This window comes from Rhinolophus hipposideros, assembly GCF_964194185.1.
Source record: "Rhinolophus hipposideros genome assembly, chromosome: 15".
Classification (NCBI taxonomy): domain Eukaryota; kingdom Metazoa; phylum Chordata; class Mammalia; order Chiroptera; family Rhinolophidae; genus Rhinolophus; species Rhinolophus hipposideros.
In genome coordinates, this window is record NC_138061.1 from 51,366,536 (window position 1) to 51,380,233 (window position 13,698).

The 13,698-nt window shown below is 37.5% G+C and overlaps 1 protein-coding gene across 6 annotated transcripts in view; it reads left to right on the forward strand.

Moving 5' to 3' along the window:
* The window catches only part of ADK (adenosine kinase), a 458,470-nt gene that overhangs the window by 26,036 nt on the left and 418,736 nt on the right, over positions 1 to 13,698 (forward strand). The window lies entirely within an intron of this gene.

Genomic DNA, 13,698 nt, shown 5'->3' on the forward strand with positions numbered 1-13,698 from the left:
GAAGCTAACCCTCAGGTAAGATAAGGTAAGGTAAGCAACTGTGCTGAACTTGAATACAGATTCTTTTTCTTAAATTGCGTGATTCTATCCTAACATAGACAGAGTACTTACCTCATTATGCAGAAGGAGAAATTCAGGTGCTGATATATGGAGACCCATATGGAAAGGTTTTACAGTCAATTACATCGGGGTGTGTAAGTCTAGCTTTTAATGCTAACAGTAGTTTAGGATGAATTAGGAGTTAAACTTAATTTCCCCTCTTCCCACTCCATTCTCATCATTGGAACCTGCTGCTAATTAAGTGTGTGGGTCAATTAACTTTCTATGTTAAGAGTCAGTTCTGAGTGGACTGAGTTTTAATTGACCCTTGTCTTCCTGGCTATTCTTCATTGGGGAAACACCCAAATCTAAAGCTTTGGCTACTTAGCAAATAATAGTAAGATGCATATTTTAATGTAGGGTTTGAATGGTTGTTTTGTTCACAAGACTGATTTAAAGGTTGACACCAGCCTTATTTGACTTATTATGGAAGGGTACATAACTGCTAATAAAATTACATTTATGCTGTTTCTTCAGATGTTAGTCTGCATTTTACAGTCTTAAACTATAGAGACATGACTTGAAAAAAAGATTTTTAAATGTTATCCAAATCAGCTTCCACATTTACACCTAAGGAAACAGACCAAGAAAAGTTGAGTGAGTGCCTTATGCAAAATCAGTTAGTGGCAGAGGTAGGAATTGAATCCAAATTCCACGATCTAGTGCTTTGCATGATGCCTTTATAGAAACAATATACTACTTAAATTTCTTGAAAAAGCTACCTCTATGGACAAAAATTCCAAAGTATTGTGAGAGGCAACTGTAGTAACAACTGTTTTGCTTTCCTCTAGTCCTCCAAGAAACTTGATAATTGAGGTACAGGAGTAGGCGGGGAGACAACTGAAGAAAAGCAACTATGTATGTGGTGACAGTTTTGAGTGAGTTGATAATCACCAGCCAGTTCCCATTGAGGACTGCATTTAATGCAATTATAGCATACCTTCATTTTCACAACTGTGTTAGGCATATTACCATTTTGTGTTGGGTTTAATAGTAGCCTGGAAGATAGGTATTATTGACCTGGTTTTACTGGTGAGGAGAGTGATCCTAGGTCACAAGTTATCAAAATCTGACTTCATGTCCAATGTTGTTTTTCACACCATACTTAAAACCGTTGTTGCTAAATATAGTAATATGTGACCCTTTGCAATGACTGGCAGAATATAGGATTGGAAACCAATGAGGACCAGTGGTGAACATATCTGCATTCTACTTGAGGATCTTTTCCTGTGTTACTGATCTTCCTTCTCTCTTTTTCTTCTCTGGATGTTTTTTTTAGTGAAATACTCAATGATGGTGATACGAATATGTACCCCACAGTGTTTTTGTGTAGGCATGAAAGTACTTGTACATTTTAAAGCATTTTATAAATGCATTATTCTCTTCTTGTTAAAAGCAACATAGCCCTGTAGAGAATGGTGTCATCTGAAAAGAAATGTTTAAATCTTACATTTTTAAACAGGAAGCAAACTTACCTATCTGATTCCTTCATTTTAAAGCAGAAGAAATGGAAGCCAAGAGATACTGTGATTTGTTCAAGTTTAGACAAATAGTTGCATTACTTGAACGAGAACCCAGATCTGTGAACACCTGGTTCAATGCCCTTTCTAGTGTGGCATTCAACTATTAGGAATTCCTAAATAATGATTTAAATCAAGAGATTTTTTTTTTAATGAATTTGGCTGGAGATACTGTCTTTGAACTTTCATTATTTGTATTCTTCATCATTACCAATGAAGAGTCTAAATTTACAGCCTCTGAAACCGATTATCCTTGAATAACAACTTTTATCCTTGGTTGTGTTATTAGATTCTAACTGGTTTTCATTTGGGAAATGATAGAACATATTTGATTAATTGATGCTTTTGTCATTTTTTTTTTTAAAGATTTTATTGGGAAAGGGGAACAGGACTTTTGGGGAGCAGTGTGTACTTCCAGGACTTTTTTCCAAGTCAAGTTGTTGTCCTTTCAGTCTTAGTTGTGGAGGGTGCTGTTCAGCTTCAAGTTGTTGTCCTTTCAGTCTTAGTTGTGGAGGGCGCAGCTCAGCTCCAGGTCCAGTTGCTGTTGCTAGTTGCAGGGGGCGCAGCCCACCATCCCGTGGGGGACTCGGAATTGAACTGGCAATCTTGTGGTTGAGAGCCCGTGCTCGAACCAACTGAGCCCTCCGGGAGCAGCTCAGCTCAGGGTGCGGTGTTCAATCTTAGTTCAGGGGCGGAGCTCACCATCGCTTGCGGGACTCGGAATTGAACTGGCAACCTTGTGGTTGAGAGCCCACTGGGCCATGTGGGAATCGAACCAGCAGCCTTCGGAGTTAGGAGCATGGAGCTCTAACCGCCTGAGCCACTGGGTTGGCCCCTCTTTTGTCATTTTTAATTGGCCCAGCAGAAAAGTTGATACTTGAGTTAAATTCAGGAGACACTGGATAACTTTGAGTGAGAGAACTAGAACAGAATCTTAGCGAGGCTTTTACTTTACTGGACCTTGAGACCCAAAGTGAAATGCTGTGTCCTAGTTAGGCAGTGGTAGAGCTTGAGATAGATTTTTCTGACTCCTATTTTAAGTACTTTTTACTGAGCAACACTATTTCAAAATGCCAATATTGCCTGTTTTCCTAACATCAGTGCTTAGTTTGGTTTTGGGTATTGCTTACAGCTTGTGTTTGTGCCAGGGAAGACTGAAAAAATGAGCTAGGGAGACAGGACTGTTTCCTATAGAATTAAGGAGCCCTATCTTTTGGCTTGCCCAGACAGGTCAGATTTGGCCAAAGACTATTCTGGGACTGGACATGACTGTGCCCTTCATGATGGTTCTGGAACCACTTCTATGGGCTGGCCAACGTTGGAAATTTATGTGGGCTGTGGGTGGGGTCTTGGGGTATTTTTCTCCTAACACTCAAGACTTTTGAGATGCGTCCAACATGATCTGCCAAGCCACTCAGATGGAAAACATTCATGTGGAGACTAAAATCTGGCTAAGATTGAAACTGCCTTACTTTGTTGAGGTGGTTTCTTTAAGAGCCTTTAAACAGAATTTTCAAACTCATTTCAGGACTTGTGTCTTTTGTAAGAATTGTAAATTTCAGATTACTGGACAAACTTTTTTATGCTATGGGACTTGTTAATGAGGCAAGGGAACTTTGAAATGAAATGAAATTGTTTCGTTTATAAAATATTTTGAACTAAAACAGGAATCCTCTTACAGAACTGTACAATGTTGTCAGCTGTTAATATTCATATTTATAAATAGGTCATCTTTGTTTGAAAAGCATACAAGGTTTTCTAACTCCAAATTTTTCCAGCCACAGTATTGCTACATTAACCAGAACTGTCAAAGATAAAAATGGAACCAAAATGATTATCTAGACTGAATGTTAACCCTTTCCTGTAACATTGGTTAATAATCATGTGTCTACCTCTTCATACCTACTTGATTTTAAATCGTTATTAAAAAATAGGCCAGAGATGGTAAAAAGATCAGGAGTTGCCGTGGGTTCAGGGGGAGGCTAGGAGGGATGAATAGGCGGAATAAAGGTCATTTTTCAGATGACAAAATTATTCTGTAAAAAAAAAAAAAAAAAAAAAAATGTAATAGACCATAAGTATGGATTTTTATTTTCAAATAGCAAAGCTAGCTTATAGATAGGATGACCATATGTAACAGTTTACTTTTCTTTTGACTGTAAGTTCAAGTTGTTTACTTATATTTTGATATTTTTTGTTGTTGATGGTTTGTGGTTCTTTTTGTATTCTGGATACAAGTTATTTGTCAGATTTTACACACACACACACACACACACACACACACACACACACACACACACACAGAGCGCAAATACTTTCTCCCTATCTGAGCTATGCCAGTTCCATTTTCTTAACAATTTTTTGGGAGCAAAACTTTCAAATTTTGATTAAGTCGAATTCATTGGTTTGATTTATTTTATTTTATGGTTATTACCTTTCGTGTTCTTAGAAAATTTTCCTTACCCTATCCCAGAGTTGTAAAACTGTAAGTGTTTTCTTCTAGAAGGTTTATAGTTTTAGTTTTCACATTTAGGTCTATGATCCATTTTAAACTAGTTTTTTGCTGTGTTGTAAGGGTTTCTCAATCAATTGATTAGAAAAGTGTAGGTCTTTTCCTGGACTCACTCTATTGACCGATTTGTATATTGTTATGTCAGTACCACACTGTCTTAATTATTATAGCTTTGTAAAATTGGTATTGTTTTTTTAAATTTTTGATAGAATTCAGCATTGAAGCCATCTGAGCCTGGAATGTTTTTGGGTAAAGGGATGGAAGGTTTCAAAATACAAATTTAATTTCTTTAACTGATATATGACTATTCAAATTTTTCATTTTTTTCCTGTGTCAGTTTTGGGATGTTGCATTTTTAAAGAAATTTATCCTACATGATCAAGATGTTATAAAATTGCTCATAATATTCCCTTAATATATTGCCTATAGGAACTGTTTTATGTCCCGCTTTTTCATTCCTGATATTGGTGTTTTCTGTTTTTAAAAACCTTTTTGGATCAGTCCTGCTAGTGGTTTACCAATTGTATTAATCTTTTAAAAAAACCCATATTTTGGTATTGTTGAACTTTTATTTTGGTAATTTGTTTTCTAATTTATTTTGGCTCTCATCTTTTTGCTTCCTTGTTTCTACTGTTTTGGATTTGATTTGCTTTTTCTGTTTTTTTTGATTTAGAGGTTTAGATAATGGATTTTAAACCTTTTTTTTCTAATATATGTATTTTATATATAAAATGTTGCCCTGTAAGTATTTCTTTAACTATGTCATGCAGATTTTTGTTTTATTAGTTTCAGGTGCACAAGACAAAGTAATACTTAGACGTTTATCATTTATATCCCTCGCACTGTGTGAACCCTCCTCCCCCCAACCACTATCCCTCTGACATTGCACAGAGCCATTACATTTCCACTGTCTCTATTCCTAATGCTGTACTCCACTTCTTGTAAGTATATACATACATATATATGTAAATAAAATTATAGTTGGCATTCATTATTGTTCAGCTTCAGGTGTACAGTGCAGTGATCAGGCATCTACATCAAACCTGAGGTGGTCTCCCAAATGGGACACGTGTCCATCGGATACCCTACAAAATCTTTACAACATTATTGATTACATTCTCCAAATTAATTTTCAAAACCCCATGGCCATCTTGTGGTTACTCACTGTTTTCTAATCCCCTCACCTTCCCCTTTATCCCCCTCCCCCGCCCATCTAGCAAGCCTCAGTTTTTCCTCTTTGTCTCCAAAACTGTTTCTGATTAGTTCATTCATCTATTCTTTTCTTTAGATTCCGCATATAAGTGAGATCATATGATATTTGTCTTTCTCTGTCTGACTTATTTCACTTAACATAATGTTCTTTAGGTCCATCCATGTTGTTGCACGTCATGCAGATTTTGATATGCATGTTCGGTGCAAATTATTTTCTAATTTCTATTGTTCAGTGCAAATTATTTTCTAATTTCTATTGTGATTTCTTTGATCCACAGGTCATTTAGAAGTTTATTGTTCAATTTCTAAATATTTGGGAATTTTTCAGTTATTTAGATTTCCAGTTTAATTCCATGATGTTTGGAGAATATATTATTTATACATTGTAAGCACATCTGTATTATATATATCTATATATCTATATCTATCTAGAGAGAATATGTTCATGATTTCATTCCTTTTGTATCTACTGAGGTTTGTTTAATGGCCTAGCTTATGGTCTATTTTGGTGAACGTTACATGTGTTTTTGAAGTCTTGAATTTCACTCAATAATATTTTGAAGTTTTCAGTGTATATGTTTTTGCACATCTTTTATTAAATAAATGAATATTGCAATTGTTGGGTGTAGTGTTCTATAAATACCAGTTAGGTATTTAATTTGTTCTATTAATTTATTATTAGTTATTGTTATTTAATTGTGATTAATTCACATACCATAATATTTACCATTTTAAACTTACAGGTCAGTGATATTTAGTTTATTCACAAAGTTGTGCAACCATCACCACTATTTAATTCCAGAACACTTTCATCACCCAAAAACAAAATCTCGTATCTGTTAGTAGTCACTCCATTTCCCCCGCCCATCCATGGCAACCACTAATCCATTATACTTTATCTCTCTGAATTTGCCATATTCTGGACATTACATAAGTGCAGTAATAAAATATTTGGGCTTTTGCGTCTGGCTTCTTTCACTGAGTATAGTTTTCAAAGTTCATCTATGTCGTTGCATGCATGCATGTCTATGGCCGAATAATATTCTTTTGTGTGTATACACCACATTTTGTTTATCCATTCATCAGTTGATGGATATTTTTATTTCTACTTTTTTGTCTATTATGAATAATGCTGCCATAAACATTCATGTTTAAGTTTTTGTTTTGTCACATGTTTTCATTTTTTCTGGATATATACTTAGGAGTGGACTTGCTGGGGGAAATGGTAATTTTATGGTTTTATTTTTTTTTGAAGAACTGCCAAACTTTTTTCCCCAAGCTGACTGTATCATTTTACATTTCTAGTAGTAGTGTATGAGGATTGTAGTTTCTTCACATTTTTGCCGGTATTTGTTATTGACTCCCAATCTTTGCTGAGAGACTCTGTGTGCTTGTTGAAGCATATCTTCAACATTCAGTTAGGCTTAACAACTCTGCCATAGCCTTCATTTCCTGCTTGTGTAGTGCCTCACGCTCAGAAATGATTGTGTAGGAATTCTTCCGGTCCTCAGCATGCCCACAGCCCTGTATTCCTAGATATTCCTAGAATGCCCACACCGGGCATTCTAGACAATGTGGGCTCATGTACCGGGCATTCTAGACAATCAGGAATATGCAGAACTTTCTAAAACCCCTTACGGACTTCTCATGTCCCCACTTTTCCTTTTAAACTTTTTGGCTAGCTTGTTGTTTGCCCCATCTGCTTCAGACAGCTGATAGTTTTTGACGAATACTCCTGGGGAAAAGGCTGTCAGCACTGGGCAAGCTCTGAGTCAGTTTAAATTCAGAGAAGCCTTCCCGTAAAGATTTTGTTGGGTATCCGATGGACATGCGTCCTATTTGGGAGACCACCTCAGAGATAATGTGGATGCTTGATCATGGCATTGTACACCAGAAGCTAAACATTAATGAATGCCAACTATAATTTTATATATATAATGTGATGGCTCGGTGTGAGGTCGGAGGGATAATGGATGCGGGGAGGGGGGTTCACAGTGTGACAGATATAAATGATGAACGTCTAAGTATTACCTTGTCTTGTACACCTGAAACTAATAAAAAAAAAAAAAAAAAAGAGAAGACTTCCCTTTTTCCCCACAAAGATGGCACCAAAAGCGAAGAAGGAAGCCCCTGCGCCTCCCAAAGCCGAAGCCAAAGCAAAGTCTTTGAAGGCAAAGAAAGCAGTCCTGAAAGGTGTTCACAGCCACACAAAAAAGAAGATCTGAACGTCACCCGCCTTCCGAAGGCCCAAGACACTGCAGCCCTGGAGGCAGCCCAAACATCCTTGGAAGAAGCGCCCCCAGGAGAAACAAGCTTGACCACTAGGCCATCACCAAATTCCCCCTAACTACCGAGTCAGCCATGAAGAAGATAGAAGCCAACAATACACTTGTGTTCATTATGGATGTCAAGGCCACCAAGCACCAGATCAAACAGGCTGGGAAGAAGCTCTATGACATTGACGTGGCCAAGGTCAACACCCTGATCAGTCCTGATGGAGAGAAGGCATGTGTTTGACTGGCTCCTGACTGATGCTTTGGATCTTGCCAACAAAATCGGGATCATCTAAACTGAGTCCAGCTGGCTAATTCTAAATACAAAATTTTTTCACTGTTAAAAGAAAAAAATTAAGAGAAGCCTTCCTTAGGAGTGGCCTTTTTTGGGAACTGCCAGTAAGCTCAAATAATAGCAGTTCTCTAAAAATGGGGCTTTGAAAGAGCTCTAATCCTGTTCTGACCCTTCCAATGGCTGCTGGGCTCCTGGTTTCCACTGTGTTTGTGGGCTATTGCTTTTTAAGGCTGCCATGGAGCTTGGGAGATGGGGATGGGATAGGGCAAGTTAAAATGCCACAAAGCTTGCTGTCTTTACTGAGATTCAGCCATAAGAAAAAAAAAAGCACTTTGGATTGTTACAAGCAGATTGTTTAATATTTAAAGTTCTGCAAAAATTGATTTTCATAGTTTTTGCTAGTGTTCTTGTTTTTATGGAAGAGGAATTTTTGGAGGTCTTGATTACACAGTGATGTCATTCAAATTGTTTTTTAAACATTTTTTTGCTATCCTTTTTCTTTCTTTTGAAATACTTTAAGACTCACAAAGTTGCAAAATAGTATAGAGAGTTGATGTGCGCTCTTCATCCAACTTCCCCCAGTGATAAATCTTATTATATAACTATAGTATATTACCAAAATCAGGAAATTGATGTTGATATAGTACTTTTAAGTTGACTACAGATGCTATTATAATTTCTTCAGATTTTGCATGCACTGGTTTTTTATTGGCGTGGTGGTGTATAGTTCCATGAAATTTTATCATGCCCAGATTTGTGTAGCCTTTAACATACCGTGTTTCCCCGAAAACAAGACCTAGCTGGACCATCAGCTCTAATGTGTCTTTTGGAGCAAAAATTAATATAAGACCCGATAACAACTTGAAGCTGAGCTGCGCCCTCCACAACTAAGACTGAAAGGACAGCAACTTGACTTGGAAAAAAGTCCTGGAAGTACACACTCTTCCTCAATAAAGGCCTGTTCCCCTTCCCCAATAAAATCTTTAAAAAAGGACTTTTTTCCAAGTCGTTATCAATTCAGTCTTAGTTGTAGAGGGCGCAGCTCAGCTCCAGGTCCAGTTGCGGTTGCTAATTGCTAGTTGCAGGGGGCACAGCCCACCGTCCCTTGGGGGCCTCGATTTGTTGAACTGGCAACCTTGTGGTTGAGAGCCCACTGGCCCATGTGGGAATCTAACCTGCAGCCTTCAGAGTTAGGAGCACGGAGCTCCAACCGCCTGAGCCACCGGGCCAGCCCAGTTCATTCCTTTTTATCACTAAGTATCAGTCAATTGTATAAGTATACCATAATTTGTTTCCCCGTTCACCTGTTGAAAGATATTTTGATTGTTTCTAATTTTTTTCACAATTTCAAATAAAGCTGTTAATGAACATTTGTGTACAAGTTTCTGTGTAAACCTAAGTTTTCATTTCTCTAGGATAAGTGTCCAGTAGTGCGATTTCTACTTATTTTTGCATCTGTCTGTTTTACCAATTACTGAAAGGGGTGTTAAAATTAAGATTGTGCATTTGTCTATTTTATTTTCTCAATTCCTCTCCTCCCCCATGTATTTTGAAGCTATTTCTTTTCTTGAACTGACCTATTTATTTTTATGAAATCCTTTTATATCTGGCGATAACCTTTGTTTTAAAATCTACCTTGTCTGATATTACTATAGCCACTGCAGTTTTCTTATGATTAGTGTTTGTAGGGTATACCTTTTTACCCAACCTTTTGTCTTTGAACTTTCTGTATCCTTGTAGTTAAAGTGTATCTCTAGTGAATAGCATTTAATTTTTTAAAATCCAGAGTGACAATCTTTATCTTTTAATTAGAGTGTTTAATCTATTTGCATTTAATGTAATTACTAATATGGTTGGGTTAAAGGATACCATCTTTTTGTTTTCCATTTATCCTATATGTTGTTTTTGTCTTTCCTTCCTTTTTCCCCCTAAATTGAGTATATTTTAGTTTTTCATTTTATATCCTCTATTGGATTTTTTAGCAATACGTAATTGTACTATCATTTAGTGATTGCTCTAGGAAGTACAATATTCATTTTTAACTTATCACAACCTATTTGAATTAGTTTTTGATCATTTTACCTTTGATGTAAGTCCCTTTAAAATCCAACTGTACTCTAGACCGAGCCCTGATCTATACGAGTCTGAGAGAAGCAGCAGTTTGTTGATAGAAAGGTCAAAATCTAGACTCACTTAAATCCCATGTAATTATCATATGTTAGCCATTGAAAATACAAATGTAATTGTGATTTAAAAAAATCTTTACCCTTTATTTCTAACTGATTGAGATCAGTTGATGGAGATAAAGTACAAAGCAGCCCCTAAACTCAATTAAAAAGTTCATGAAAGAAATTATAGCACCTAGGGGGAAGGAAGGTGGGTGGGCAGCAATGTCTTACTTAATACACAACTCTAGGAGCTGTCTTTCACATTGTGAACAGCACTCTCTGGAGTTGTGCAGGGGACAGCTTATGCAACTTTCCACTGGAACCCTTGAGTAGTAGTTGGGCAGAGAGGATTTCCTAAGAGAAATTAGGAATGTGAGAAATTTTAAAAAGATGAATGGGAGTTTGCCAGGCTAAAGAAGTAGGGAAAGAACTTTACATTTACAGTCGGAGTCTTTTTCAGGGAACAGCGAGGTATTAATGATTAGAAATATTAGAAAATAGATTGTATTACAATGATGAGAGATAAAGTTACAGAGGAACTGTATTTCAGTGATTTTATAATATGCACGTTTCTTCCAATTTAACATCTCTGAAATTAGCATGCGTCTTACAACTGATTGTGCCTTGCAATCACCATGAGAATTTGGAATGTATCTTAAGATTGATGGCATCTTCACTATGGAAAACAGTATGGCGGTATCTCAGGAATCTGAAAATGGAACTACCCTATGATCCAGTAATTCCACTCCTAGGCATCTACCCGGAGAAATCCAAAACTCCAATTCAGAAATCAGTATGCACTCCTATGTTTATTGCAGCACTTTACACAATAGCCAAGATATGGAAACAACCGAAATGCCCATCGATAGATGACTGGATTAAGAAGCTGTGGTACATTTATACAACGGAGTATTACGCAGCCATAAAGAAGAAAGAAATCTTATCATTTGCAACAACATGGATGGATCTAGAGAACATTATGTTAAGTGAAATAAGTCAGAAAGAGAAAGACAAGTACCATATGATCTCACTTATATGCGGAATCTAAAGAAAAGAATATGTGAATGAACTAATCAGAGACAGTTTTGAGGACACAAAGAAAAAACCGAGAGTTGTTAGATGGGCGGGGGCACGAGGGGGTTGGGGATAAGGGGAAAAGTGAAGGGATTAGGAAGCAGCTGGTAACCACAAGGTGGCCTCAGGGTTTTCTGAAAATTAATTTGGGGAACTTATTCAATAATGTTGTAAAGATTTTGTTGGGTATCCGATGGACATGCATCTTATTTGGGAGACCACCTCAGAGATAATGTGGATGCCTGATCATGGCATTGTACACCAGAAGCTAAACATTAATGAATGCCAACTATAATTTTATATATATAATGTGATGGCTCGGTGTGAGGTCAGAGGGATAATGGATGGGGGGAGGGGTGTTCACAGTGTGAGGGATATAAATGATGAACGTCTAAGTATTACCTTGTCTTGTACACCTGAAACTAATAAAAAAAAAAAAGATTGATGGCATCTTAAATTTGGTGAAATATGGTAGGTTTGAGCAATATTTAATGTGCTTTTATTATAAAAGCTAAGGCCTTTGGATTTTATCCTATACATAATTGGAAACTAGGCTGACTTTAGGTAGAAAAATATCATAGTCAGATTTGTGTTAATAAGATAATTCTGATATTATACAGGATTTATTGTTGGTAAAATTAGTAGTAATGTAGGAATTTAGGCAAGAGCTGTAGAGGCAGTGACGGTGGAGAGGTGGTGGGATTTCCTGGTACAAGAGCTGTTGGGTAAAACTACTAAGAAGACTCAGTTACTAGTAAGGTGATGTTTGTGGATGGAGAAAGCGGCACATATGAAGCTGAGGTTGTTGGATTTAAAGAGAGGATGATTAGTATAACAGTTAAGAACACTCATTATTAGTATTTATTCTGGCACCATAGAGTAACTAAACATTTCTACTGGCCAGAGGACTAATCAGCATTCATGTTTTAATAGCTGAGAAAATTTTTTTTCTCAGGAACTTTTACGCTAATCTCTATGTTAGTGCATAAACTTTGTTAGCTATCAAAATATAATACAGTGTAGGTTTATGTTGGCTAGAGGCCTGAATTATGAGACAGTTGAAAATTATGGAGGAGAAAAAGGCCATTTAGAATCTTTCATGCTAGTATCCATTCCAGGAAAAAGATACTGCTAACATTTGCAGCAAAAATAGTAATTCCAGTATGGGTCGGTCATAGTAGACCCCATGTTGTTCACATCTTGGAAAACAAGGTCAAAATAAATGCTTAACTTAAATAGTGTCTTCATCATTTAAGAAGGGTAATATAAGTCTTAGTGTTTACTGGTCTGGATACTAGTTTATATATGTTTGTATTTAAGAAATTAGCCATTTTGGGCCGGCCCGGTGGCTCAGGCGGTTAGAGCTCCATGCTCCTGACTCCGAAGGCTGCCGGTTCAATTCCCACATGGGCCAGTGGGCTCTCAACCACAAGGTTGCCAGTGCAATTCCTCGAGTCCCGCAAGGGATGATGGGCTGTGCCCCCTGCAACTGGCAGCAGCGACTGGACCTGGAGCTGAGCTGCGCCCTCCACAACTAAGATTGAAAGGACAACAACTTGACTTGGAAAAAAGTCCTGGAAGTACACACTGTTCCCCAATAGAGTCCTGTTCCCCTTCCCCAATAAAATCTTAAAAAAAAAAAAAAAAAAAAAAAAGAAATTAGCCATTTTAAAGAATTCGTTCTTTTTACCAGAGTTCATTTGCCATATTTAGAATGAAGCCACATAGTAGTTTCTCAGTTATGTCCAACGATGGAGAGGAAAACATGACATAAGTACTAGTTTGAAATCATTTGCTTTTATAAATAATTTTATAGTTTTTACTTAACTGATTGTAGGAAGACACCTCTTCTGTGTTATTTTGAATTCCATTGTCCCCACCTTTTTCACAGCCACCGTTGCTGCAACAGGTTCCACTTAGGCTTTGGACAATTGCAACTTGACACCATCTCTCATCAGAGGCCTTGCTGCGTACTGCTTGCCACGGGGGACGGGGGACACGTAGTCAATGAGTTATGGGAGTCTCAGGTTTTCTTGCTGATGCGGTGAAGAATCAAATGTCAGCAAGCTGATTAATAAACAAGCAGGGTTTATTAGTGATACGTTCTCAGGGAAGAAAACAGGCCTAACCGAGGTGGGGAAGGTGGGAGAGGGACAGAGAAAGGAGGAGAGAGGAAGGGGGAGGGAGCGAGGGCAAGAGTGCTGGAGGGCCAGAGAGACCTTGAGGGCCACAGAGAGAGAGAGAGAGAGCCCTTGTCCTAGGACTTATATTTTGCTGGGTGGGGTGAGGGAGTTAACACATATTGATTTGGCAGGAAAAGTGGTGACCTAAGATGGTTGGAGGTCTGTTAACTCAGATCCTTATCTTGCTCCAGACCACTTCTTGTCATCTGTTGTTGTAAAAACATACACGGTTGGAGGCAGTTAATCAAAAGCTGGTTATGAGCTTTTTCTATAGGCACTATGGACCCTCTCCCACCCCTCCTCCTCCTCCATTTTCTAACTTCTACCTAACAAATGTATAAATTCTTCCACTTTTGTTCTTT